Source organism: Pleurodeles waltl, chromosome 12 (assembly GCF_031143425.1).
Source record: "Pleurodeles waltl isolate 20211129_DDA chromosome 12, aPleWal1.hap1.20221129, whole genome shotgun sequence".
Taxonomy (NCBI): Eukaryota; Metazoa; Chordata; class Amphibia; order Caudata; family Salamandridae; genus Pleurodeles; species Pleurodeles waltl.
In genome coordinates, this window is record NC_090451.1 from 115,337,233 (window position 1) to 115,363,261 (window position 26,029).

At 47.0% G+C, this 26,029-nt stretch overlaps 1 protein-coding gene and 2 non-coding genes across 3 annotated transcripts in view; 2 read left to right on the forward strand and 1 right to left on the reverse strand.

Moving 5' to 3' along the window:
- LOC138267084 (neurofilament medium polypeptide-like) overlaps positions 1 to 26,029 on the forward strand; it is a 113,447-nt gene that overhangs the window by 40,080 nt on the left and 47,338 nt on the right. The gene's annotated exons all lie outside the window — the stretch shown is intronic.
- On the forward strand, positions 8,096 to 8,190 carry TRNAI-UAU (transfer RNA isoleucine (anticodon UAU)). The gene is made up of 2 exons: positions 8,096 to 8,133; positions 8,155 to 8,190. It is a non-coding gene; the product is annotated as a tRNA-Ile (tRNA).
- TRNAL-AAG (transfer RNA leucine (anticodon AAG)) lies at positions 8,626 to 8,707 on the reverse strand. Its single transcript has one exon. It is a non-coding gene; the product is annotated as a tRNA-Leu (tRNA).

The following is a 26,029-nucleotide window of genomic DNA, read 5'->3' on the forward strand; positions in this document are numbered from 1 at the left end:
CTTTTGAGAAGGAGCCGTCTGCATTCTCTCAGAGAGTATCAACTCATATTTCTTAGTTTCTGTATTGCTGTGACTGTAATCCTTACAGTGGATTGATAACTAATTTGTAAAATCAGTTATTGATTCCTGGTCCTTTTTGTGTGGCCAAATTAGCTTCGCAAAATTGTAAATTTGAAACTAAGTCGTTTGCCTCCCAGTGTACTGCGAGATCCAGAAGAAGACTGATCACCACTTCCATCCTTGCTGCTACAAAAAAATATTGGCACATTTGGTGCAGATTGTCTTTTATTAACTCCAGTGCGGTGATATGTTGTTAGGAGGTCTGTATAACACAATATTTTTCACTGGCAATATTTACGCTTGCGTATTCTACCGCCACTTCCTCTTGGGTGATAATTCCTCCAGTTTGCAGTTCTACACTAGCTCTTCCACTTCAAGATCGGGGTGTTCCATTTAAAGACAAGAAAAGTGGTCACCAAGATCCTGGCCTAAGCAAAGACCACACTGAATAGACAGTCTTGTATTTTTCTTATACTTAGACTAAATAATGGTTGAGATACCATACAAGGAAAAAGTGATCATAGGCATGAATTTAGTTTTCAAGAGTTTGACTGACTATGGATTTCACATCCACTACACCACACATTTTCTGGGATTCAGTGTAGTGGTTCACTTTTAATGGGAACCAGGATTAGCATGAACCAGGCTTATCATGTGCCTGGGTCGAATTTCTTCCATGAAAAAACACATGTGATTTTGCAGAAACATCTGCAAAGTGCTCAAAGAGTAAGAAGGCAACAACAAATGAAAACCACATGTTCATTGTGCTCTGCACTAAGCTGCACCTGAGTATACTATTTATTCATCTACTGCAACACTAGACCCTTGTGTCCATCGATTTTAAAGACTTATGCCAACATAGATTGCTTCTGTTATGGCTGGAGCTGATACTTCTAGTCTTACGTAGAAATACTTAGGTTGTTTTTTTTAGGTACCCTGGAACTAAATATTTGGTCAATGTGCCATCCCGAAAATCAGAAAACCAGTTGTACTGCAACCATTACACAAACCACTGAGCAGTATGTGAGCGAGTTGTGTTTTAAGTACGACCAATGGACAATTAATGGAACCCCAAGCCCTCTTTCATTAAGTAATAATATACCAAAAAACATCAGAACACGAAGAGTACATTTTAAATGGTTATGTAAACACTAAAATCCTAGTCTAGAGCACACAATATGCCACGGAGCAGGTAAGTGATTTCTTTTTTTTTTTAGGTCGAGCATTCGAGACCTCTTGTATATACTTTAGTATATACTTCTTTGTGGGCTCTCTGCTTTTTCACTGGTTTGTTTCAGTGTCTTTAAAAAATCCTTGCTTGTCAGTCCTTCCTCTTTGTCCCACCTTTCCACAGTTGTACACTCCCCTGGAGTGTGGCCCCAGTACTTGTACCCTTCCACTTGTGTCAATGTAGCATGTGCTTAGGGACTACTTTATTCCTAGGCTAATAGCGTTCGACCAGCGCGCTGGATGTTTTCAAGGTCTCCAGTCTGTTTCTGTTAACAGGGCTTTAAATCATGTTCTTCTCTGGTGCTGTGCATTCAAAGACCGAGGTCAAATGTTAGAGGCTGTTTTATGAGGGTGCCTGGTTCCACCCCCTTGCACCACAGTGCAAAGACAATCATTACCACAACTATGTTTACATCGATTTCCTTACGCGCTGCCAATGCATCGAGAAAATCACTACCATTACACAATATTTAATGTATATTCCCCCAATTTAAGATGGCCTCCTCACGTCATGTCCGATGACATCATTGACGGCAGGACAAGGCCGTCTCTATTCATTCGCCGTTGCTTGTTGGCCTCTGGATTCTAAATCTGGGTTTCAGATAAGGCAACAAATTCCTGGGTGTGGTGCATTCCCTGCAGAGGTCGACACCTTTCACAGAAAAAGACGGGTCACGTTTGCTCCATCTGTGCCTAAAACAAGCTTCTGTATGAGCTGGAGCCCGAAGTGCATTGTTGTGGGGCAGGTACTGCGCCGTTGTAGTCATGGCCCCGGTGTGTTCCTCTTTGCCAGCCCCAGGTAGAGGGCTCCAAGCTTTTCACTACTCTAAACTGACAAAGTTTTCCTTGCGCAAAACTACCATTTGCCAGGAGTAATATCCATTACCTGCAAAACAAATCACCAACACACGCAAAAGTCAAATCGGAGCGGGATGGGTTTAAACACGGCGCCCACCAACAAACGTACCCACATTTAATTTGTGCTATTTATTCCTTTAGAGTGCTTCTAGGCGGATATCTCATACAGCGCGCCCAACCCACACATTCGCTGCAGTAAAAAAGTATCCTCCTGCTGCTCCCAGGTTGCGGCCAAGAAAGGGTTTCTACTATAAAGTGAAAACGTATTTTATGATATCAGCGCACATTATACAATTTATGAACTCCTGGAAACCTGTCTTCTCAGTTCCCTTATAGGACCCCCACATGTCCGTTTAACACTTTATGAGGCAGACAGGTGCACAAGTGCAGTTTACCCTGCATCAGAATATCCTGTTTGATGCGTTGCCGGTGTTTCTTTCCGGGACTTGTGAAGGTTTCCGACAATGTAACCTGTGCTAACCTGCTAAGAACTCCAGAGCGACTCATGAAAAACTTGAGGTGAATCCGATAAGAGTGACCTCTGACCCCATGCTCTCTCACATCAACACTTACCTGTAGAGTCCAGCTGGACTTGTTCTAGTGTTTCTGCCAGCCACTCTGCTGAGGGCTGGTCTTACATGAGCACCCCACACAGGCGTCACCAGTCAGGTGACCCTGCCAATAAAAGGGGCCGTGCGCACGTGCCTGAGGCCAGTTTAATAGTACCCTACCACCGTGTCTGCGTCACCTTACTTACCAGCATGAGGGCCTAGGGCCCCATATTACATTGGCGACGAGTGGGATCTGCAACCCCAAGTGGTTGCAGACATGAACCTACGACACAGCAATCGGTGGAGGAAGGAGGAGAAGTGAGGCCGTCGCAGCCCCAGCCCCATCAGTGCGAAAGAAGGGGGTGAGTGCTGTCGATCACAGCGTCCCGCAGCGCTGCCAAAACGGCTGCGGGTGCCGAAAATAAGTAAAGCACTGTGAGGCGCGCAGTGCTGTGTTCCCGGTGCCCCCCGAAGAAATTGTCCTGAGCCCGCCCTCCCCCCCCAGAGTCAGATAGAGCGCTGCCCACAGGGCTGCGGGGTCCGTGCAGCACATGGGCAAAAACCGTTCTTGCGCGCCGTGAAAAAGAGAAGAGAAAGTGCCAAAAATGGCCGGTGCCGGTCGCCCCCAGAAAAGAATGCTGTCAGCAGCGTGCAATCGGGCACCACGAATAAAGAAAACGACCGGGGGGGCGTTTTCCCCTTTTTCCATTTAAAGTGGCACTGTCGTGCGCCGTGAGGAGAAGTTGGCAAAGGGTGGCCTGGGCCGGTCGCCCCTTTTCATTTTAATAATGGTGCACTTGTGCACCGAAGATTTGCCCAGGGCTGCCCCCACACCCCAAAAATGCCGGCAAAACGGCCGCAGCACAAAGGACTGCTGCGGCCGCCACGTGAGATCCGCAATGGTGCTGGCATGCACCACAAAAGAAATGAAAATGCCCAGGGGCTGCCCCCCCTTGTCCCTGCAGTAACTAAAGCAAGAGGAGCTCCCACGCACCACAAAACAAAAAAAAGAGGAATGAAAAGCGTCCAGGGCCGCCCCCATCCCAGAAATTCTGCATGTGCCCGCATGTCACCACGAGGCTGTACAAAAAAAAAAAAAAAAAGTATTTTTGAACTGCCCAGAGTGCCCCCCCCTCCCCACGAGGCTGTGCTCTTGTTAAAAGAAAAGAAAAAAAAAGAAGACAGAAAAGTGGAAACAAAGGGAAAGTGCACTTACCTACATGCCTCCTCCAGACTGGTGAACTCTTCCTTCAGCATGGCTCCTCAGCATGGCTTCACCGGCCTATGTTTCAAAACAAACGAGGTAGGAGGAAAGACTGTCTTTCAACCTGGAAAAGAAGTGCACTACTGGCATCCAGTGGCCAAAGTTGGTACTGCACCCTATTCCTGTGTTAAAAGGAAAACAAGATTGGATGAAGGCAAGTCTACAGCAGCACTTTCAGAAAGTGACTGCTCTACACCAAGAGTGCGCCTGTGGACAGAAACGGCGCAGAAGACGGAAACGGCGAGGAAGAAGGAAGCGACGCGGGTGACGCTGCAAAAGGGAAGGAGAAGACTGCAGCTGTCCCAGCCAAGCTGTAACAATGAGAAATGGACCTAAGTGCCATGTGAGGCACGAAGAGCAGGCGCATGGCCTGCGTAGCCCCTGGCGGCCGTCCACCGCCACCGCCGAAAGAACGCCACATGCCCCAGCAGTGATGGACATCACCGCAGGACAAGAAAGGGATATGCCAGGCGTTACCACAGGACGCCCAGAGAAAAAAAAAAGAGACTGTCACGTGCGCAGCGTGCACAGAGAGCTGCGCCAGAGAATGTGACGACATGGGTAAAAGTCCGTGAAGATGGCGAGAGTACCCGAGAGCGTGACGTAATGCACGGGACGAGAGGCCATGTTAGCTGACCACACAACGACGGAAGATGGCCACCGTTGGCCCATCAGTGAGCAGGTCATCTGAACTGACCGACCCTGCCAGAGCAGATGGCAGGAGTGAGCGCCGCAACAGCGCAGCCTCGAGGTGCAAGAGTGGCGCCCTCAAGTGAAGAGAAGGAGGAAGAGAGCGAGGACCCTCCTGCTACAGAGAGATCCACCAAGAGGATCCGGGAACGGACCAGACCGGGAGAGGTCTGCCTGAAGAGCAGATCATGTCCTACCCGCAGGACTCAGCCTGTGAGAGGCTGCGACGAAGAGGAAGATGCACCAGCGAAGGTGCAGTGATAGGTCTGTGTGAAGCAGTATGAGACCTGTGGCACGACGCCACACCGAGGACAAAGAGGAAGATGTACCAGCAGAGGTGCAGCGCAAGGTCCATGTGCCGCAACATGCGACCTGTGGCACGACGCCACACCAGGGAGAAGAGAAAGTGGCACAATGCCAACAAGAAATGAGGAGAGGAGTGTGACAGACCGGTCACACCACAGGTCAACTCCATCGCAGGTGTGAAAGTGGAAGGAAGTAGAGTGACACAAGTGAGGACTTGTACGAGCAGATGAGGAGGTACCCATCAATACAAGAGAGTCACCGGGGTGAGCAGACATCACTGAAGACAGCGATGCGGGTGGTCCCCCATGCTTCCCAGTGCGACCGTCCTGTCACCTGTCACCGGCTGCTTAGCTGTGATGGCATCCCTGACGCCGACTGCACAGGCCACACAAGATCCGCCGTGGCCACTACATCCATCAAGTGGTCCTTCCGCCGACGAAGCCGCCGCCACCTGTTTGATATGCAAAAGGATGAAAAACATCATCATCATCATGAGGTGCATCGCCCAATCATCGAAGGAGGAGCACAGCACCACCTGAGTGGAGACAGTCAGCAACAAGAACCGACGCTGACAAGGCATGTCTGGCAACGTAGAAACTTATCGTCTGAACACCTGCCATGAGCCCCGTGAACCAGACGCCTGCCGGTGTGAGCAAACCAGATCATTTGGACTATCCACCCTTGGGGTTGCACAAGACTAGGACGTGGGCCTGTTGGGAGTTCAGAGAGACTCCTTTGGCGTGGCCTACGTTGGCCCGCACAGCCCACGCAGTCCCGCCGCAATCCAGGGACAAGGGCCTCCAACAAATTCCTGTGAGAGGGGAATCTCGCTAAGAGAGAATGCCTCTGAGACAGCTCCACGTCAGGCATCCGGAAGCACAGAGGTCTCATATCGAGAGACTGGTCACCTGAAGACTTTGCACTACGGCCAGAGCACCTGAATCAAGAGGGCTTGAGCAAGCGGACCCTGCATTCAACCACCCTTGTGGCTCCATGCGAGACTAGGATGTGGTCCTGTAGGCTGTTCCTCTGAGATGTCTTTGCTGGGCCTGAGATAGGCAAGCACAGCCCACACAGTCCCGTGGAAGCCCGCGGAACGGCCTCGAGGAGACTCCTGCTTGATGGAGGTCTGGCACGAGAGGGAAGATTGCTGCTGCTCTGCCGCTGGTTTCCCAGGTGCCCCAGGCCGTCACGTCATCTGCAGTCTTAGAAGGTAGACAATCTCCAGAGTCAGAATGCCGTCCAGAACTGTATACAGTGGACTCCCCACTGCTCCAGATGCACCCGCATCAGAAACTGTAAATAGACTTTGATCACATGAGCCCAGGCAGGACAGGATCGACAATATCCAGCGAACTGTGAGGTCGTGGACAAATGACTGAAGTATCTGGACTTCATCCACACAGTGTTTGTGCCCAGCTGTACCTGGTTAAATTATGGACTTGTGCAGAGGTGTCCGGGTGCTCCCAGCTGCACCATGTCCACTGCAATTCTGCAGTCTGCCTTTTTGAGGCAGAGAGACTAGTTGTGGTGCTTTGTTATTGTTTCTTTTACAGGTTGGACTTTTGTTTGGTTCCTCAATAAAGTTTGGGAGGGATGTAGAGTCCAGCTGGACTCGTTCTAGTGTTTCTGCCATCCACTCTGCTGAGGGCTGGTCTTACATGAGTACCCCACACCCACCCAGCACAGGCGTCACCAGTCAGGTGACCCTGCCAATAAAAGGGGCTGGGCGCACGTGCCTGAGGCCAGTTTAGTAGTACCCTACCACTGTGTCTGCGTCACCTTACTTACCAGCATGAGGGCCTAGGGCCCCATAATACACTTACCCACCCTTGAGAGATTCCTTAGAAACAACAGTGAGCTGGCAGGGGGTAAAAGAAGGGGAGGGCTCCCTAGCCAGGCACATGTTTGGCATTTTGCAGATATGAAGACATCTTTTAGATAAGGGTGTGCCACGCTCACCTGCATGTGTTAGGCCCAACCAGAGGTACATAAATGAAAAAGCGCAAATAATAAAAGCAACTGCCGCAAACACACACAGCGTTATTTGTGAGTGGTTTTGTGGGTATAAAAATATTGTAATTGTTTTTCTATAGCACTTACTACCTCCGACGAGGCGTACAAGCGCTTTTCAGCGTGCAGCACGAATTAGTGTTTTGTATTGTATAGGAACATATTAGTATGCATCCCACCGCACAAAAAGCTTTACAAAGCATCGAAGATCCCATATATGCCCCATTAACATCTTATGTTTCTGCTACGTGAACACTGCAGCAGCACTATTTCTCCAAATTTGTATCTGAGAGTTTAGTTGTGTTTTAACGTTCACAAGCTTCTTCTTTGTTTTATTTGTGCCACGAAGTGAGACTCCTCTGGGCTCTGTTTATCCAGTACTGATCTCAGAGCGTCGCAATGTTATTATTACTTGGGAACAGGCGTAAACAATGACGAGTCTTAATTTCAACAATAGTTTTGTAAAACATGTTCGGCATTAAAATATGCAGAGGAACAATAGCAAAAGTAATCTGTAAAGCAAAAGAAGTACCAAAAGAAAATCTAATTCCTTCCTTCTACCCTCCGCCTCCCTGCTGCAACCAGATATCAAGATGAAGCAAAATCTTGAAGCGCTTGCAGTTATATTTAAGTCTTGGCTCTCAGGGAGCTCATCTTCAGCTTAAAGCGAAGACAGATGAAGGCAGGGCCTAAGGCTGTCAATAGCTCGCTCCTTTCAGAACTGCACGTGAAAGGCTACAGCTGTCCTATTGCAGAGCCTCATGATGAAAGTTCACATCTGTGGGCCATCCCCAGTGCTTAACTTGGGAATGTTTGGCGACTGAGTATTTGTTTGACTTCATACTCACTAGCAACCAAAAAAACACAGACCTGCTGATATACCCATTTGCGTGCATTGGGCTTTAGCCTACACTTACGTTCGTTTTAACTCTTCCTGCAGACTCATTAGACGTTCCAGATTCACATAAAGTGTGCGTTGTTGCCACAATTGTCAATTTCTCTACCTACAAGGGAAGGTGATTCATCAAAAAGTCGGGTCACTCTATCTCAGAGTTACAGAACCCCATCCTCGTGGCTGTACACTGTACGAGATTTAGAGGGTAGGTAGCGAATTAACACGTCAGCTCCAGTGGCGCAATCGGTTAGCGCGCGGTACTTATACAGCAGTACTTGCAATGAGCAATGCCGAGGTTGTGAGTTCGAGCCTCACCTGGAGCAAGCTGATTCTTTTTATCACCAAAAGTCGTTCTTTTGATCTTTATTGGAAACCGGAAATCACAGGAAGTTGGTTTTGTGACAATCGAACTCGTGTATTCTTTTATGCAAATTATTTTTTTCTAATATTTTTCTATGCAAACAGGACAGAACTTGGCAAACGGTTCCTTTTGAAAATGCCCCTCGTTCAAATATCTTTTTCAAATATCTTCACGCAAAATGGACAAAGGTTTACTAAGCCGACCTAATTGTTTTACAGCGCGTCCGATGGCCACGAGTCTCAATATTGGCTAATTGAGCAAGGAAATCCATTATTGTTAGTAATCAGTGGTATTCTTCAGGAATTGAAAGCACAGTAGCGCAATGTTTCCAGAAACGGAATAGTCTAGAAAACGTAGATAATGGAAAACATTTTAAGATGTGAAATGAGTAAAACCTTGGCAGCGGTGGGATTCGAACCCACGCCTCCGAGGAGACTGGAGCCTTAATCCAGCGCCTTAGACCGCTCGGCCACGCTACCATATGGGATAGGTGTTTTTAAGCACTCTTATAGAGACAGGCACGTGCCAATGACAGGCTGACCTATGTCTGGGATTTTGTTACAGTCATAGGGGCGTCTCCTTCACTATGGGGCTGAGCCACCAGCAGAAAAATAGAATGATAGTTTACTATCGTTTGACTTTTCTGTTTCTGGCACAGCCAGCAGTACAGGGAAGGGTGGGGCTGGGCCACAGAAGGTGGGAGGGATGTGGAGGGAAGAGTACACCTACGTTTGCATGTCTGTTTGGCTGGAAAAACACACCCACCCGGCTGTGTTGAATAGTAGGGCTGGAGAAACTGCACAGACCCCAGGGCTGTGTCTGAGCGGAAGTCCGAGACGCTCAGACCAATCCTGGTGCTGCTTTCAAGCTAGCTTTTGCATTAAAGCAGCACCAGGATTGCTGGGGAGCCTGTGCTGATATCCCAGCAGTGAATGCTGGGACACCAGAAGAAGAGAAGCGTGAGGGAGCAGGAGGCAGCTGGGACGGCTGCATGGTAAGTGCTTTAATTTTTATTTTAACCTCGTTCCCCCCACCCTTCCCCTTGAGTTATGCGGCTACTGCATTAGACTACTAAATACAAAAGATAAACTGATTGCATACCTGCCCTTTATAATGTAAGCCGCCATTCCAGCTTCTGTGTAAGAGCCCAAGTACGAGAGCTGAGTCCGTGAAAAAAAACCATCAGCAGCAGCCACAACATTACATAAAACCGAGAGTAACTAGGGCAAAGGTAAATGAGAGCAGGGTCCACTTATTTTATTGGTGTGTGATACTGCAGCGCTTACCTCCCTCCGGACAAGGATAAATGGACAGTGTTCATAGTGCACCTTTAGCCCAGTCGTTGTTCCTCCTTTAATCTCTGTCGCCTCCCTCAAATTTCAAGGGCACAATTGGGCGGGTGTCAAGTGCATAATTCCAGCAGCTATAACTGCGCTTCCTACAGACCTGAAAAAGGGATACATACGACCATTATTAAAGAAAACAAATCTAGACCCGCAAGACCCCAACAACTACAGACCTATCACAAATGGACCTTTCCTGGGCAAATTGATAGAAAGAGCAGCATTCGCCCAGATGTCACAATTCATTGAAGACAATTCTATACTTTCAGACTTCCAAACTGGATTCCGCCCAGGAAGAAGCACTGAATCGGCACTCATGGCAATCTGGGACGATCTTAAAAACACAGTTGACCGAAATGGAGTTGCTGCACTACTTCTCTTGGACCTCTCAGCTGCCTTTGATACAGTTGACCATGACACCCTAACTCAAAGACTCCACGAAGCCGGCATACAAAGGATTGCGCTCACTGGATTACTTCCTATCTCCAAAAAAGAGCAAATATCATCCACTCACCCCCCTTCTCATCCGAACCCTACCTCACAAAAACAGGGGTCCCCCAAGGGTCAATCATCTCACCTTTGCTTTTTAACATCTACATGATATCTTTACCAGAACTGATCAATGATTTCCATCTCACATGCTACAACTATGCAGATGACACACAAATACTACTTCAATTAGAAGACCCCCAAAACATTGAAAACTCTCAAATCTTCAGTTGCCTCAGAGCCGTTGATCAGTGGATGACCTGGAGCCATCTCAAACTAAATACCTCCAAAACTGAAATACTCATATGTGGTGACTGGAAACATTATGACCCTCTGTGCGTCTGGCCTGACGATCTCGGACCACCTCCTCAATTATCCAAGGAAGTGAAAAACCTAGGAATCACCATGGATTCCAAACTAACTATGAATGCCCAAGTAGACAAATTAGCACGCACAAGCTTCATCACCTTAAAGACTTTACGACGCATTTTCCCTCACCTCGGATTTCCACACAAGGTGCAAGCTACTATCTCACTTGTATTATCCAAACTGGATTATGCCAATAGCCTCTACCATGGATCATCTCTATCTGTTATGAAAAAACTACAACGTATCCAGAATTCCGCAGCCAGGCTACTACTACATATAAAGCCGCAAGCCCACATCTCCCCTGCCTTGAGAGCACTACACTGGTTACCCATTGCCAGAAGATGCACTTTCAAGCTGCTTTGTATCACCCACAAAGCTATACATGGAACAGGACCGCTTTTCATCAGAAAGAAAATTACCAAATACATCCAACAAAGAACCCTCCGCTCAAGACTGGCCCCCCGCCTTAGAACACCACCATACAAGAAAAAGACTGTAGGTGGTACATCCTTCTCCGTCCAAGCAGCCAAACTATGGAATTCATTACCCCCAACTATAAGAGCCACAGATAACTTTCTTGTTTTCAGGAAACTACTCAAGAGTTGGCTCTTTCCTTCATAACCACCTTTTTCAAACAACTATGAACTGCATATGCCTATGTGGATAATTATTTTTTTCAGATTATATGTATATTTCTATTTATTTATAGTTTCTTTGGAAACTAAAGCAAGGCTGTGCACTCAGAGATCCCATAGCAGAAAAGATCTAGAATCCATCCTGGAGGTGAACTGATGATGTACTGGAGCGTAATCTGTATCTGACTGAGACACGCGGGTTCTATCTTCCTCTGCTGGAGACACAGAGTAGAGTAGAAGGTTCTCCCTTTATAAAGCACCTGTAAGCTCCGCCCGCTGAGCCACGCCCCATCCATCCTCGAAGTAGGTAAAGGAATTCCCGCCTCTTACCACGATGATGGACAGCTTTCTAAAACGACCCCAATGCGTTTACCGCCGATTCCGGTGGTGCGTTTGTTTGATGCTCAGAAGCACAAGGACATCTCCACAAAGACACACTAGTAACAATCACATTGCCAAAAGCACACAAGGTTGCTGGAGACGTTTACCCCGTGGCCCATCACTTACCCTCAGTGTACAATATAAACGGGGCGTATAAAACATGCTAGGTAACGCTTACTGACATACTCGTAGAAAATACTCCGGTTGCGTAGGCCACGATGCTCATTTTACAGAAACTAAACCTCAAAGGAAGCACTTCCAAATATAAACGTAGCAGGTGCCGCAGTTGAAGCTCAGCTTCTGGAAAGGACAAGCCACCCTAACTCTTGGGCTTGGCAAAGATAAAGCAAGGCTGTGCGCTCAGAGATCCCACAGCAGAAAAAGATCTAGAATCCATACTGGAGGTGAACTGATAATGTACTGGAGCGTAATCTGTATCTGACTGTGACGCGCGGGTTTCTATCTTCCTCTGCTGGAGACACAGAGTAGAAGGTTCTCCCTTTATAAAGCACCTGTAAGCTCCGCCCGCTGAGCCACGCCCCGTCCACCCTCGAAGTAGGTAAAGGAATTCCCGCCTTTTACCAGGATGATGGACAGCTTTCCAAAACGACTCCACTGCGTTTTACCGCCGATTCCGGTGGTGCGTTGTTGATGCTCAGAAGCACGAGGACATCTCCACAAAGACGCACTAGTAACAATCACATTGCCAAAGGAACACAAGGTTGCTGGAGACGTTTTACCCCGTGGCCCATCACGTACCCTTAGTGCACAATATAAACGGGGCGTATAAAACATGCTAGGTTATGCTTACTGACATACTCGTAGAAAATACTCCGGTTGGGTAGGCCACGATGCTCATTTTACAGAAACTAAACCTCAAAGGAAGCACTTACAAATATAATCGTAGCAGGTGCTGCAGTTGAAGCTCAGCTTCTGGAAAGGACAAGCCACCCTAACTCTTGGACTTGGCAAAGATAAAGCAAGGCTGTGCGCTCAGAGATCCCATAGCAGAAAAAGATCTAGAATCTTTCCTGGAGGTGAACTGATGATGTACTGGAGCGTAATCTGTATCTGACTGTGACGCGCAGTTTCTATCTTCCTCTCCTGGAGACACAGAGTAGAAGGTTCTCACTTTATAAAGCACCTGTAAGCTCCGCCCACTGAGCCACTCCCCGTCCACCCTCGAAGTAGGTAAAGGAATTCCCGCCTTTTACCAGGATGATGGACAGCTTTCCAAAACGACCCCACTGCGTTTACCGCCGATTCACTTGGTGCGTTGTTGATGCGCAGAAGCACGAGGACATCTCCACAAAGACGCACTAGTAACAATAACATTGCCAAAGGCACACAAGGTTGCTGGAGACGTTTACCCCGTGGCCCATCACGTACCCCTAGTGTACAATATAATCGTAGCAGGTGCCGCAGTTGAAGCTCAGCTTCTGGAAAGGACAAGCCACCCTAACTCTTGGGCTTGGCAAAGATAAAGCACGGCTGTGCGCTCAGAGATCCCATAGCAGAAAAGAGCTAGAATCCTTCCTGGAGGTGAACTGATGATGCACTGGAGCGTAATCTGTATCTGACTGTGACACACGGTTTCTATCTTCCTCTCCTGGAGACACAGAGTAGAAGGTTTCTCCCTTCATAAAGCACCTGTAAGCTCCGCCCGCTGAGCCACGCCCTGTCCACCCTCGAAGTAGGTAAATGAATTCCCGCCTTTTTACCAGGATGATGGACAGCTTTCCAAAACGACCCCAAAGCGTTTTACCGCCGATTCCGGTGGTGCGTTGTTGATGCTCAGAAACACGAGGACATCTCCACAAAGACGCACTAGTAACAAACATATTGCCAAAGGAACACAAGGTTGCTGGAGACGTTTACCCCGTGGCCCATCACGTACCCTTAGTGTACAATATAAACGGGGCGTATAAAAACATGCTAGGTTACGCTTACTGACATACTCGTAGAAAATACTCCGGTTGGGTAAGCCACGATGCTCATTTTACAGAAACTAAACCTCAAAGGAAGCACTTCCAAATATAAACGTAGCAGGTGCCGCAGTTGAAGCTCAGCTTCTGGAAAGGACAAGCCACCCTAACTCTTGGGCTTGGCAAAGATAAAGCAAGGCTGTGCGCTCAGAGATCCCACAGCAGAAAAAGATCTAGAATCCATACTGGAGGTGAACTGATAATGTACTGGAGCGTAATCTGTATCTGACTGTGACGCGCGGGTTTCTATCTTCCTCTGCTGGAGACACAGAGTAGAAGGTTCTCCCTTTATAAAGCACCTGTAAGCTCCGCCCGCTGAGCCACGCCCCGTCCACCCTCGAAGTAGGTAAAGGAATTCCCGCCTTTTACCAGGATGATGGACAGCTTTCCAAAACGACTCCACTGCGTTTTACCGCCGATTCCGGTGGTGCGTTGTTGATGCTCAGAAGCACGAGGACATCTCCACAAAGACGCACTAGTAACAATCACATTGCCAAAGGAACACAAGGTTGCTGGAGACGTTTTACCCCGTGGCCCATCACGTACCCTTAGTGCACAATATAAATGGGGCGTATAAAACATGCTAGGTTATGCTTACTGACATACTCGTAGAAAATACTCCGGTTGGGTAGGCCACGATGCTCATTTTACAGAAACTAAACCTCAAAGGAAGCACTTACAAATATAATCGTAGCAGGTGCCGCAGTTGAAGCTCAGCTTCTGGAAAGGACAAGCCACCCTAACTCTTGGACTTGGCAAAGATAAAGCAAGGCTGTGCGCTCAGAGATCCCATAGCAGAAAAAGATCTAGAATCTTTCCTGGAGGTGAACTGATGATGTACTGGAGCGTAATCTGTATCTGACTGTGACGCGCAGTTTCTATCTTCCTCTCCTGGAGACACAGAGTAGAAGGTTCTCACTTTATAAAGCACCTGTAAGCTCCGCCCGCTGAGCCACTCCCCGTCCACCCTCGAAGTAGGTAAAGGAATTCCCGCCTTTTACCAGGATGATGGACAGCTTTCCAAAACGACCCCACTGCGTTTACCGCCGATTCACTTGGTGCGTTGTTGATGCGCAGAAGCACGAGGACATCTCCACAAAGACGCACTAGTAACAATAACATTGCCAAAGGCACACAAGGTTGCTGGAGACGTTTACCCCGTGGCCCATCACGTACCCCTAGTGTACAATATAATCGTAGCAGGTGCCGCAGTTGAAGCTCAGCTTCTGGAAAGGACAAGCCACCCTAACTCTTGGGCTTGGCAAAGATAAAGCACGGCTGTGCGCTCAGAGATCCCATAGCAGAAAAGAGCTAGAATCCTTCCTGGAGGTGAACTGATGATGCACTGGAGCGTAATCTGTATCTGACTGTGACACACGGTTTCTATCTTCCTCTCCTGGAGACACAGAGTAGAAGGTTTCTCCCTTCATAAAGCACCTGTAAGCTCCGCCCGCTGAGCCACGCCCTGTCCACCCTCGAAGTAGGTAAATGAATTCCCGCCTTTTTACCAGGATGATGGACAGCTTTCCAAAACGACCCCAAAGCGTTTTACCGCCGATTCCGGTGGTGCGTTGTTGATGCTCAGAAACACGAGGACATCTCCACAAAGACGCACTAGTAACAAACATATTGCCAAAGGAACACAAGGTTGCTGGAGACGTTTACCCCGTGGCCCATCACGTACCCTTAGTGTACAATATAAACGGGGCGTATAAAAACATGCTAGGTTACGCTTACTGACATACTCGTAGAAAATACTCCGGTTGGGTAAGCCACGATGCTCATTTTACAGAAACTAAACCTCAAAGGAAGCACTTACAAATATAATCGGAGCAGGTGCCGCAGTTGAAGCTCAGCTTCTGGAAAGGACAAGCCACCCTAACTCTTGGGCTTGGCAAAGATAAAGCAAGGCTGTGCGCTCAGAGATCCCATAGCAGAAAAGATCTAGAATCCATCCTGGAGGTGAACTGATGATGTACTGGAGCATAATCTGTATCTGACTGTGACGCGCAGGTTCTATCTTCCTCTGCTGGAGACACAGAGTAGAAGGTTCTCCCTTTATAAAGCACCTGTAAGCTCCGCCCGCTGAGCCACGCGCCGTCCACCCTCGAAGTACGTAAAGGAATTCCTGCCTTTTACCACGATGATGGACAGCTTTCCAAAACGACCCCACTGCGTTTACCGCCGATTTCCGGTGGTGCGTTGTTGATGCTCAGAAGCACGAGGACATCTCCACAAAGACGCACTAGTAACAATCACATTGCCAAAGGCACACAAGGTTGCTGGAGACGTTTACCCCGTGGCCCATCAAGTACCCTTAGTGTACAATATAAACGGGGCGTATAAAAACATGCTAGGTTACGCTTACTTACAGACTCGTAGAAAATACTCCGGTTGGGTAGGCCACGATGCTCATTTTACAGAAACTAAACCTCAAAGGAAACACTTACAAATATAATCGTAGCAGGTGCCGCAGTTGAAGCTCAGCTTCTGGAAAGGACAAGCCACCCTAACTCCTCGGCTTGGCAAAGATAAAGCAAGGCTGTGCGCTCAGAGATCCCATAGCAGAAAAGATCTAGAATCCATCCTGGAGGTGAACTGATGATGTACTGGAGCGTAATCTGTATCTGACTGTGACGCGCGGGTTCTATCTTCCTCTGCTGGAGACACAGAGTAGAAGGTTCTCCCTTTATAAAGCACCTGTAAGCTCCGCCCGCTGAGCCACGCCCCGTCCACCCTCGAAGTAGGTAAAGGAATTCCCGCCTTTTACCACGATGATGGACAGCTTTCCAAAACGACCCCTCTGCGTTTACCGCCGATTTCCGGTGGTGCGTTGTTGATGCTCAGAAGCACGAGGACATCTCCACAAAGACGCACTAGTAACAATCACATAGCCAAAGGCACACAAGGTTGCTGGAGACGTTTACCCCGTGGCCCATCACGTACCCTTAGTGTACAATATAAACGGGGCGTATAAAACATGCTAGGAAACGCCTACTGACATACTCGTAGAAAATACTCCGGTTGGGTAGGCCACGATGCTCATTTTACAGAAACTAAACCTCAAAGGAAGCACTTAGAAATATAAACGTAGCAGATGCCGCAGTTGAAGCTCAGCTTCTGGAAAGGACAAGCCACCCTAACTCTTGGGCTTGGCAAAGATAAAGCAAGGCTGCGCTCAGAGATCCCATAGCAGAAAAAGATCTAGAATCCTTCCTGGAGGTGAACTAATGATGTAATGGAGCGTAATCTGTATCTGACTGTGACGCGCGGGTTCTATCTTCTTCTGCTGGAGACACAGAGTAGAAGGTTCTCCCTTTATAAAGCACCTGTAAGCTCCGCCCGCTGAGCCACGCCCCGTCCACCCTCGAAGTAGGTAAAGGAATTCCCGCCTTTTACCAGGATGATGGACAGCTTTCCAAAACGACCCCAATGCGTTTACCGCCGATTCCGGTGGTGCGTTGTTGATGCTCAGAAGCACGAGGACATCTCCACAAAGACGCACTAGTAACAATAACATTGCCAAAAGCACACAAGGTTGCTGGAGACGTTTACCTCATGGCCCATCACGTACCCCTAGTGTACAATATAAACAGGGCGTATAAAACATGACGGGTAACGATTACTGACATACTCGTAGAAAATACTCCGGTTGGGTAGACCACGATGCTCATTTTACAGAAACTAAACCAATAACAATAAAATACACACACACTCTTTTAAACCTGTCTGACTAAGTATTTTTTACCCATGATTCTAATTATGTATTGTATGTGCATATGTGTGTGTATTCATGTGTGTGTGTGTATAAATATATATATATATATATGTGTATGTATGTGTATATGTTGTTTCTGTGCCTGGCATGTTTGTGGATCATTGCATGGGTTGTTATACTAGATATCTATGAATTTCTGCTCTCTTTTTATCACACTTATCTACTCATCACTCTTATGTCATGTCTCTATCAAACTATCCTCCATTCTCACTCGGACTCATCCCAAATCCCTTTGACCACTTTCATCTCCTAAATATCTCTGCCTAAGCTCTTCCCTCCACCTCCACATCTAACTCACCAAACCTCACTCTACCTCTGTGACCTCCCACACAACCCTACTAAATTCTCCTGCATTCATCTCACCCTGCTACTATGCTCTCCCTAACCCTTCCACATCCTCTTTCTCCTCCGCTCCCCTTTTATTCATCTCAAGCCTTTGGATTGAGTAAATGAAGGATAAACTCCCAACTAACACTTCTGGATTTCTTTCCTCCTCCACCCCTCCATTACTCCAGTCAATCTAACTAACAAACTCTCATATCCGCAACTCAAATTAACTCATAATAATACTAAACCTGTACTCCTTATTTAAATTATACTAATCCATCACTAATTCTTGTTGGGTACCGGAGTAGCGTGCTACTCATCGAAAAGCGCTTCGACGCCTCGTCAGGGGTAGTAAGCGCTATATAAATACGATTACAATTACAATTACAATTACAATTACAATTCCAGCTTCTGTGTAAGAGCCCAAGTACGAGAGCTGAGTCCGTGAAAAAAACCATCAGCAGCAGCCACAACATTACATAAAACCGAGAGTAACTAGGGCAAAGGTAAATGAGAGGAGGGTCCACTTATTTTATTGGTGTGTGATACTGCAGCGCTTACCTCCCTCTGGACAAGGATAAATGGACAGTGTTCATAGTGCACCTTTAGCCCAGTCCTTGTTCCTCCTTCAATCTCTGTCGCCTCCCTCAAATTTCAAGGGCACAATTGGGCGGGTGTCACGTGCATAATTCCAGCAGCTATAACTGCGCTGGCGATGATGGGGAATCCAAGGGAGTGGCTGGCATGTTACACCATCCCTGCCAAGTACCATGCACCAGGCGTAAGTCTAGCGCATTTCCGGATGGTGGTCCGCATGACTGCACTGAAATGTAAAATGACGCATTATAACACCTCCTCAGCTGTTAAGTGGAGTGTGGTGCACACTGCTCCTGGCATGCTAAAGGGGGGCAGCTCAAGATCAGCTACAATGTATCAAAGTTGTATTATAACTGACTAAACTCACCCCCAGGCCTGACACACATGCATGTTATGGTCACTGTGTGCCCAATGGCCTAACTACTAAGACTGTAGTGAGTAATCACTAGATAGGCACAGTTTACTAGGCTAAGGTGGTGGATGAGTCACGGGTCCATATCTCACTGGCTGCCCCCTGTGGTGCAAGCTTGCAGCATTTCATAAAGTTTTGGCTGGGCTTTTGGACAAGTTAGAAATGCGCACCACAGCTCCTCCAATGACCTCGCTGCTTGCACCGCAGCAGGGGCAATGAGGATGAGGATTGACGATTCCAGGACCTACCCCAGCCATGGCAGGCAATGGCAACCCCACCAGTGGCTGACTCTCGAAGTCTTCTGGTGACTTGCAGTGCTGGACAGCTTCAGGGTGGTCTCAGCGTGGCACTGCGGGGGCTCTACCAGTATCACTGCACATACTGCGGGACCTGACCCCAGCCCACCAGACCGCGGCGCAGGCCGCTGGGCTCAGCTGACACAAGTCGACATCTCATCAACTAAGTGCCTGTCAGAGTGAAAGGCGGAGCCGGTACAAAAAGCTGTCGTAATTACTAAGTAAACACTTGTGCCATATGTTTATTAAATTGGCTGTTTGTGCCATATGTTAAGTACGTTGGTTGTTAGAGCCATGACTGCAGGTGTGCATTGAAAATCTCAGGTTAGCAGGCGACGCGCCCCACCCCGGGATGGCCACTCAGATAATTGATTTTTAAGTCGAGCTCAAGTGTTCGACCTCATGTATACTTTCAGTAAACTTCTCATGGCTTAAAGTGTTTTCATTTGTTGGTTTCAGTGTCCTTTAAAAATTCATGCTTGCTAGTGGTCAGATCTGTCTCTTTCTCCCTCCTTTTTCTGTTTCAGAACAGTGACCAACTACTGTATTATTCCACTGTGGTTTCTTTATCTGTTGCTGTGACGGACTATTTTTGTTATTTCTTTCGTGCTCCCATTTCACTGTGGGTGTTTTAGGCTGGTAGCTGCCTGAGTTTTGTAGCAGCATTCCGTTCCTCTCATCTCCTCCCATGTTGCTGACATTTGTTTTGGCTTTGCTCCAGTGTAGGCCTCGTTTACCGCTGGATCCTAAAATAAGCCTAGTTTACAAAGAAACACCCAGTCGTTTAGATCACTGTTCACGAAAGCCACAATATGCCCTCTGGTAGAATGTAGCTAAACCTAGAAGTAATGATGTGAAACTTGCTTAGGCTGGCATAACATTGCATCTTGAGTCTCTCTCTCTCTAGGGCTCCTCACTGCCAGCACTCACAACATTGCACTCAGGGCATTGTTTATCTCCTTTATTGGTGCCATACATCTTTTCAGGCTGCTCTGTTCATTGAAATGTGAGGCAAGAATGCTTCATTCTGTTAAAGTAAAAAGAAAATAATTTTCCAGCCTAATTTTCCAATTTCTGATCAGACATTTACACAAAGCGAGGTAGTGCAGTCATCTCCTCATCTCTCCTCAAGGGCTTGTGATTTCTGAAGACAGTAGCCTTTGGTGTCCACCAAAACATGGCAGGAAAAGACGAAATTTAGATTTTCCTAGCCTTGGTGTCAGAAAGGCTAGATTTTATTAAAGACAAGGAGGCGAGTATTATGCTATTCTTTTCATGCTTTATTTTAACAGCAGCCAAGAACTACAAATCCCAGAGTCCCTGGGAAAAAAACTACCAAACTGCATCACAATGGGGTCCTCCAATCACACGAGGAGCCCTATAATAACTATCTTGACTGAGAGCAACAAGCCCTCTTTTCTTGCTAAAGTCAGTCAATATAACGATGCGAGAATAAGAACAGTAGACCATAAAGAGTAAAAAATGCGGAAAGTATGTACAAAGCGAAAGCCTTGATGGAAGGATGACCTTGTGTAGATCCTGTTGGTTGAAGAGGAGATCCAGAAGGGCAAGCTGGAGAAAGCTGGTCAGACAGTAGCGTTGCTGTTGGATGCGGTTGAGGCAACTAGAATAAAAGAACAGGGAGGGTTAGAAGAGGCGGGATAATACTCGCCTCCTTGTCTGTAATAAAATCTAGCCTTTCTGACACCAAGGCTAGGAAAATCTCAATTTTATTACAAGACAGGAGGCTCATATTATGCTTGTTCAAAGCAATGAAACAACATTTTGCATAGGATGATCAACTGGTTTACAATAGAACGTTCTAAATGTATTGACGTTAGACCAGTCTGCAGATCTAAGGATATCCTGTAAACTGGCCCCGGCAAAAAAGGCCTTAGAAGCCGTAGCTCCTCTAACAGAATGGGCACCATAAATGTCAATAGGGACGCCAGCCAAATTCATCAGCCACTTGAGCCAACGGGCTAAAGTGGGAGAAGAGACAGGTTTATGGGGTTTTTGATAAGAAATCAGCAGTTGAGAAGAAGAGGATGTCCTGAGATCTGCAGTTCGTGAAACGTACGTTTTTAAGCAATTAGCCACGCACAACTTAGGTTGGGAGGGAAAAAAGGGATAAAGCACAGAAGACAAATTAGTCTTGGTACGTCTAGCCACATTGAAACACACACCGAAGGCAGAAAAATGAAAGGAGGAAACATCCAAAGCTTTAACATCCGAAACTCGTTTGATAGAGACCAAACAGAGGAGCATAGTAATTTTTGCAGATAAATATTTTAACAAAGTTCTGAATTATCGGGCCAAGAAAGAAGAAGATGAAGGACGGAATTTACATCCCACATAGACTTATATTTGGGATTTGGAAAAACGTATTCCTTTTAATAGGCGGCAAACTAAGGGATGCTCTCCCACCGGTCTACCGTCCACTCTGACGTGTTCTGAAGAAATTGCTGACCTATATGTATTGAAGGTACGATACGCCTTGCCCTGAGAGGCTAAGGAAGCTAGGAAATTTACGATTAAGGTAACGTCAGCTGAAACGGGATTGGAATCCCTGTCCACACACCAGCTGCACCATACTGCCCAGGCTGCTCGATAAACCTTCGAGGTGCCCGGAGCCCAAGATTGTTGGATGAATTGGACAGCCTGTTGCGAAATTCCTGGGATTCTCCAGGAAGCCCCGAAACTCTCCAAGCTATGAGGGATAGGGAACCCTGTATTATGAGGTTGTGAGGATGTCCTTGGGGATCCAGGAGAAGGTCTGGGAAAGGGAGGATGAGAACTGGAAGATCTGACGAGAGTTCCAAAAGGGTCAGAAACCAGGGTTGGGCCTGCCAAAATGGGGTAATTAATACTAGAGAGGAGCCCTGACAGCGGACATGTGCTAGGACCCGAGCAATAAAAAGGAAGGGTGGAAAGGCGTACAGGAGGGAAGGAGGCCACGATTGGAGAAAAGCGTCGGTAGCTAATGCTAAGGGATCTGGTCTCCAACTGAAGAATTTGGGAAGCTGGGAGTTGAGTCTTGAGGCAAAGAGGTCTATGAACATGGTGCCGAATATAGAAGAAAGACGCTTGAATATAGAAGGGTGAAGTCGCCAATCGCTTGAATCGTGGGAGTGCCTTGAGAACCAATCGGCCACCACATTGAGATTGCCTGGGAGATATTCTGCCCTTACTGAAATATTTTTGTGTAGACAAAACTCCCACAGACTCTTGGCCAAGAGAGCTAACGGTTTGGAGCGAGTCCCGCCCAGACGGTTTATGTAAGTTACTGCCAATAGATTGTCCATTCTGAGAAGAATGGAACATTTTACTTTGTCTTTGGTAAAGGATTGGATGGCAAAGGAACCTGCAAGCATCTCTAAACAGTTTATGTGCATTGACGACTCCTGAACGGACCATGGTCCGCCAGTCGAGTGTGGCCACTTCTTGCGCCCCATCCTGTCAGACTTGCATCTGACTCTAAGACAAGATCTGGGGCGGCAGAGAAAATCGTTCTCCCGTTCCAGGCGTCTAAATGACTCATCCACCATGTGAGTTCTTCCCTGGAGTCTGCATCGAGAACCACCTGATCCGAATATGACAGACCCTGTTGAAGGTGTCGGATTTTGAGCCTTTGAAGAGCTCTGTAATGAAGAGGGCCTGGAAATATGGCGTGGATGGAAGAGGAAAGGAGGCCTACAAGACGAGCCAGAGCCCTGAAGGAAGTACAAGGTAGCGACAGAGCATGACAAATTTCTTTCTTTATCAAAGAAACTTTATCCTGGGGAAGTTGGAGAATTGACTCGGCGGTGTTGACGAGGAATCCCAAGAACTCGAGAGTTTGAGAAGGAACAAGGGATGACTTTTGGAAGTTTATAAGGAATCCCAACTGCGAAAGGAGATCCAGACAAATTTTTAGATGGGTTGTTAGGGAAGACTGGTCTTGGGCCATCAATAGGAAGTCGTCGGGGTAGACAATAAGGCGTATCCTTTGAGCCCTGAGAGAGGCCACCACTGGTTTGAGTATCTTGGTGAAGCACCAAGGGGCAGAAGACAGACCGAAGGGAAGAGTTTTGAAGCGGAAGAAAGAATGCTCCCACCGGAACTGAAGAAATTTTCTGAATGAAGTATGCACCGGTACCGAGAGGTAGGCATCCTGGAGATCTATGCGAACTAGTCAGTCGTTGTGAAGAAGAATATCCCTTAGATGGAGAATAGTTTCCATCTTGAAGTGATGATACACCACAAAGTTGTTGACCTCTTTCAAATTTATGATCAGGCGGTGTTTTTTGTTTTTCTTTTGAACTAAAAAGATATTGCTGAGAAACCCCGAAGCGTCGAAGGGCCCTTCTTCGATCGCTTGCTTTGATAGTAAATCTTGTATCTCGACGTGAATGAGGCGAGATTGATCTTGAGAAAAACGAAGAGGATGAGGAAGGAAGGATTGAAAGGGAGTCTGGTAAAGTTCTATGCAATAGCCTTGGACGGCTTGGATTCCCCAAGGATCGGAAGTTATTGACAACTAAGCGTTTAAACACAAAGCTAGTCTGCCTCCTACTGGAGGAAGGCCAGAACTGAAAGTTCTTACCTGCAAGTTGTTCTCCTTTGGCTCTATAACCCCTGTTGCGGCCACCGCGGAATCTGCGGGGGTAGAATTGGGGTTTGTATCCTTGATACACTTCAAGCTGGTTAGACTGGGTGTAGGAGCCTCTGTTGAGGGATTGACCTCTTGCAGAGAAGCGGCCGGCAAAACGGCTCCTTCCTTTGCCGGCCCGTCCAAAAACCCGATTGGAAAAAATTCTCTTCATTGAATAATGTGCTTTGTCCAGAGAATTAAAAGTAGCGACGTACTTGCCCAATTCCTTAATGAAAGAGTCTCCAAGAGAAGACCATCAGCATTAAGGCCTTCCTCCTTAGAAGCAAGAGTGCTGAGTTTTGGATCAATCCTGAGGAGGAGGCTTTTCCGACGTTCCTGGGAAATGTAGGAGTTGGCGTTGCCCAACATACAGATTGCCCGTTGAGCCCAATTGGAGAGGGTATCGGGATCCACATGAGAGCCCTCCAACTTGGCGTCCTCAGCAAGGTCAAATATTCTGCTGAGGGGACCCACCAAATCTAGGAGCCTATCTTGGCAATTTGACCAGGCGCGGTCAACTCCCTTCTTGGGGTCTTTGCCAAATTTCGTGAAAAAAGGAGCATATTGGGATCAATGGCAGGGGTGTCTGTGACTTTACAGGGAAGGGAAGGTCTGGGACATTCGGATTTTAATTTATTTCTGGATGATTTATCCAGGGGGTGTCGGAGATAGAAAGAGACGTAATCGGAAACGTGATCAGAGGGGAACCATTCAGAGGAGTTGGGATGATGGATGGTATTAGGGTCGAACAGAGGTTCGCCAACCGGGTCCACCAGGTCCTCGGGCACTAAGTGAGGGGAGTACTCATGAGGAGAAATTTTTCGCCTTTTCTCCGGAGGCCCATCAAAATAATCGTCATCTATATTGTCTTGTAAGACTTCATCATCCCCATCACTGTCCGTGTCCCGTAAATGAAGGATATTAAGTGGGGAAGAGGGGAGACCCGAAGATTTCGCCTCTCGGGTTGGAGGCCCAAATTTTTTAGAAACGCCTTTAGAACTGTCCTTAGAATAGGACACACGTTTCTTTCCTCTCAAAAGAGGATTTCCTCTGGGTGCGTGAAGCATTTTTGAAATAGAGGCCTCTAAATTTTTTGAAACGTCCAACATAGACACTGAGACAGCGTGTTGGACTGAATCCTTAAAAAAGGATTTTAAATTGTCCTTAATGGACTGGGTTTGATCGTCTTCTGACATGTTGGGAAGAAGAAGAAGAATTTAAAATTAATAATAAGGGGGAAAAAAGAGGGTAAAAATCGTGTTAAAACTAAAGAAATACCTGGGAAGGGTTAACTGGACAAAGGGGGCTGGCCGGGGATGCGAGGAAATGTATCACTAACCTCAAGAGAAAAAACGCGTTTAAAATAGCAACAGCGTGTGAGGGTCGAGCCAGTTCTTGAAGAAAATCAATAATGAGCAGGCAGTCAAGCATGTGGAAACTAAACACGCTGTAGCTGCTCAGTGAGGCGAAAGGAATTGAAATAAACGCTTGTAAACCCAACCGAGCATGAAGGAAGTTCACTTCAAACTGCAGCTGCCGCGTGTGAGGCAGGAATGATGAGAATGCCGTTGTTTCAGGCGCGGCTGTCAGAACGTTTACCGAACGTTCTGACAGACGGCCTGTCAGCGCGAAAATGCGCACCGGAGCGCCCAAGCGCGTTAAAGTTAAACTACAAAGGAAAAATAGAATACAATACAATACAAATGCCCACAGGAACGGATACCTAATAAAAGGTTAATATATATAAATACACCAAATACACTATTATACCATGTACAGAATACATAAAAAAGCGAGCAGTGTACTTATCTTGACTGCGAGCAGCAAGAAAAGAGGGCTTGTTGCTCTCAGTCAAGATAGTTATTATAGGGCTCCTCGTGTGATTGGAGGACCCCATTGTGATGCAGTTTGGTAGTTTTTTTCCCAGGGACTCTGGGATTTGTAGTTCTTGGCTGCTGTTAAAATAAAGCATGAAAAGAATAGCATAATATGAGCCTCCTGTCTTGTAATAAAATTATGAGACAGGGTTGACCAATTTATGTAGCAAGAAAAGTTGAATTCTGAATTTACAATGCCAATAGATCTAACTCAAGAAAATGTGAGACCTATTGCAGTGCAAATGCGGACTCAGCTGCCACGAGTCACCATAATAAACTAAGTACCCATCAAGGTGAGAGCGGTAAAAAGATGTCCTAATAATTAAAGTAAACACTTGTGCCTGAAATATCTGTTACTTAAGTTGCTTGTTTTAGACTAGAGCCACACTGGTGCACCAACTCTCAGGTTATAGCAGTCAGCTCTACGAAAGGAAAGCTTCCCAGGAATTGGCATGACCGGAATGCCCTCTACCTCCTTTGGGCTTAAGTGTAGTTTATATAATGACCCATTTCTCATTTGGACAGCAGCTCTTATCTAATGCTGTGACTTGGAGATAGAAGCTGACTCCTGGGCTGACAAATACAACTTAGCATATCATATCCTGTGTGACCCAGCCTTGGATAAGTAGAACAGATTATGGCCCTCATTATGACTTTGGCGGTCTCAAACTGAGACCGC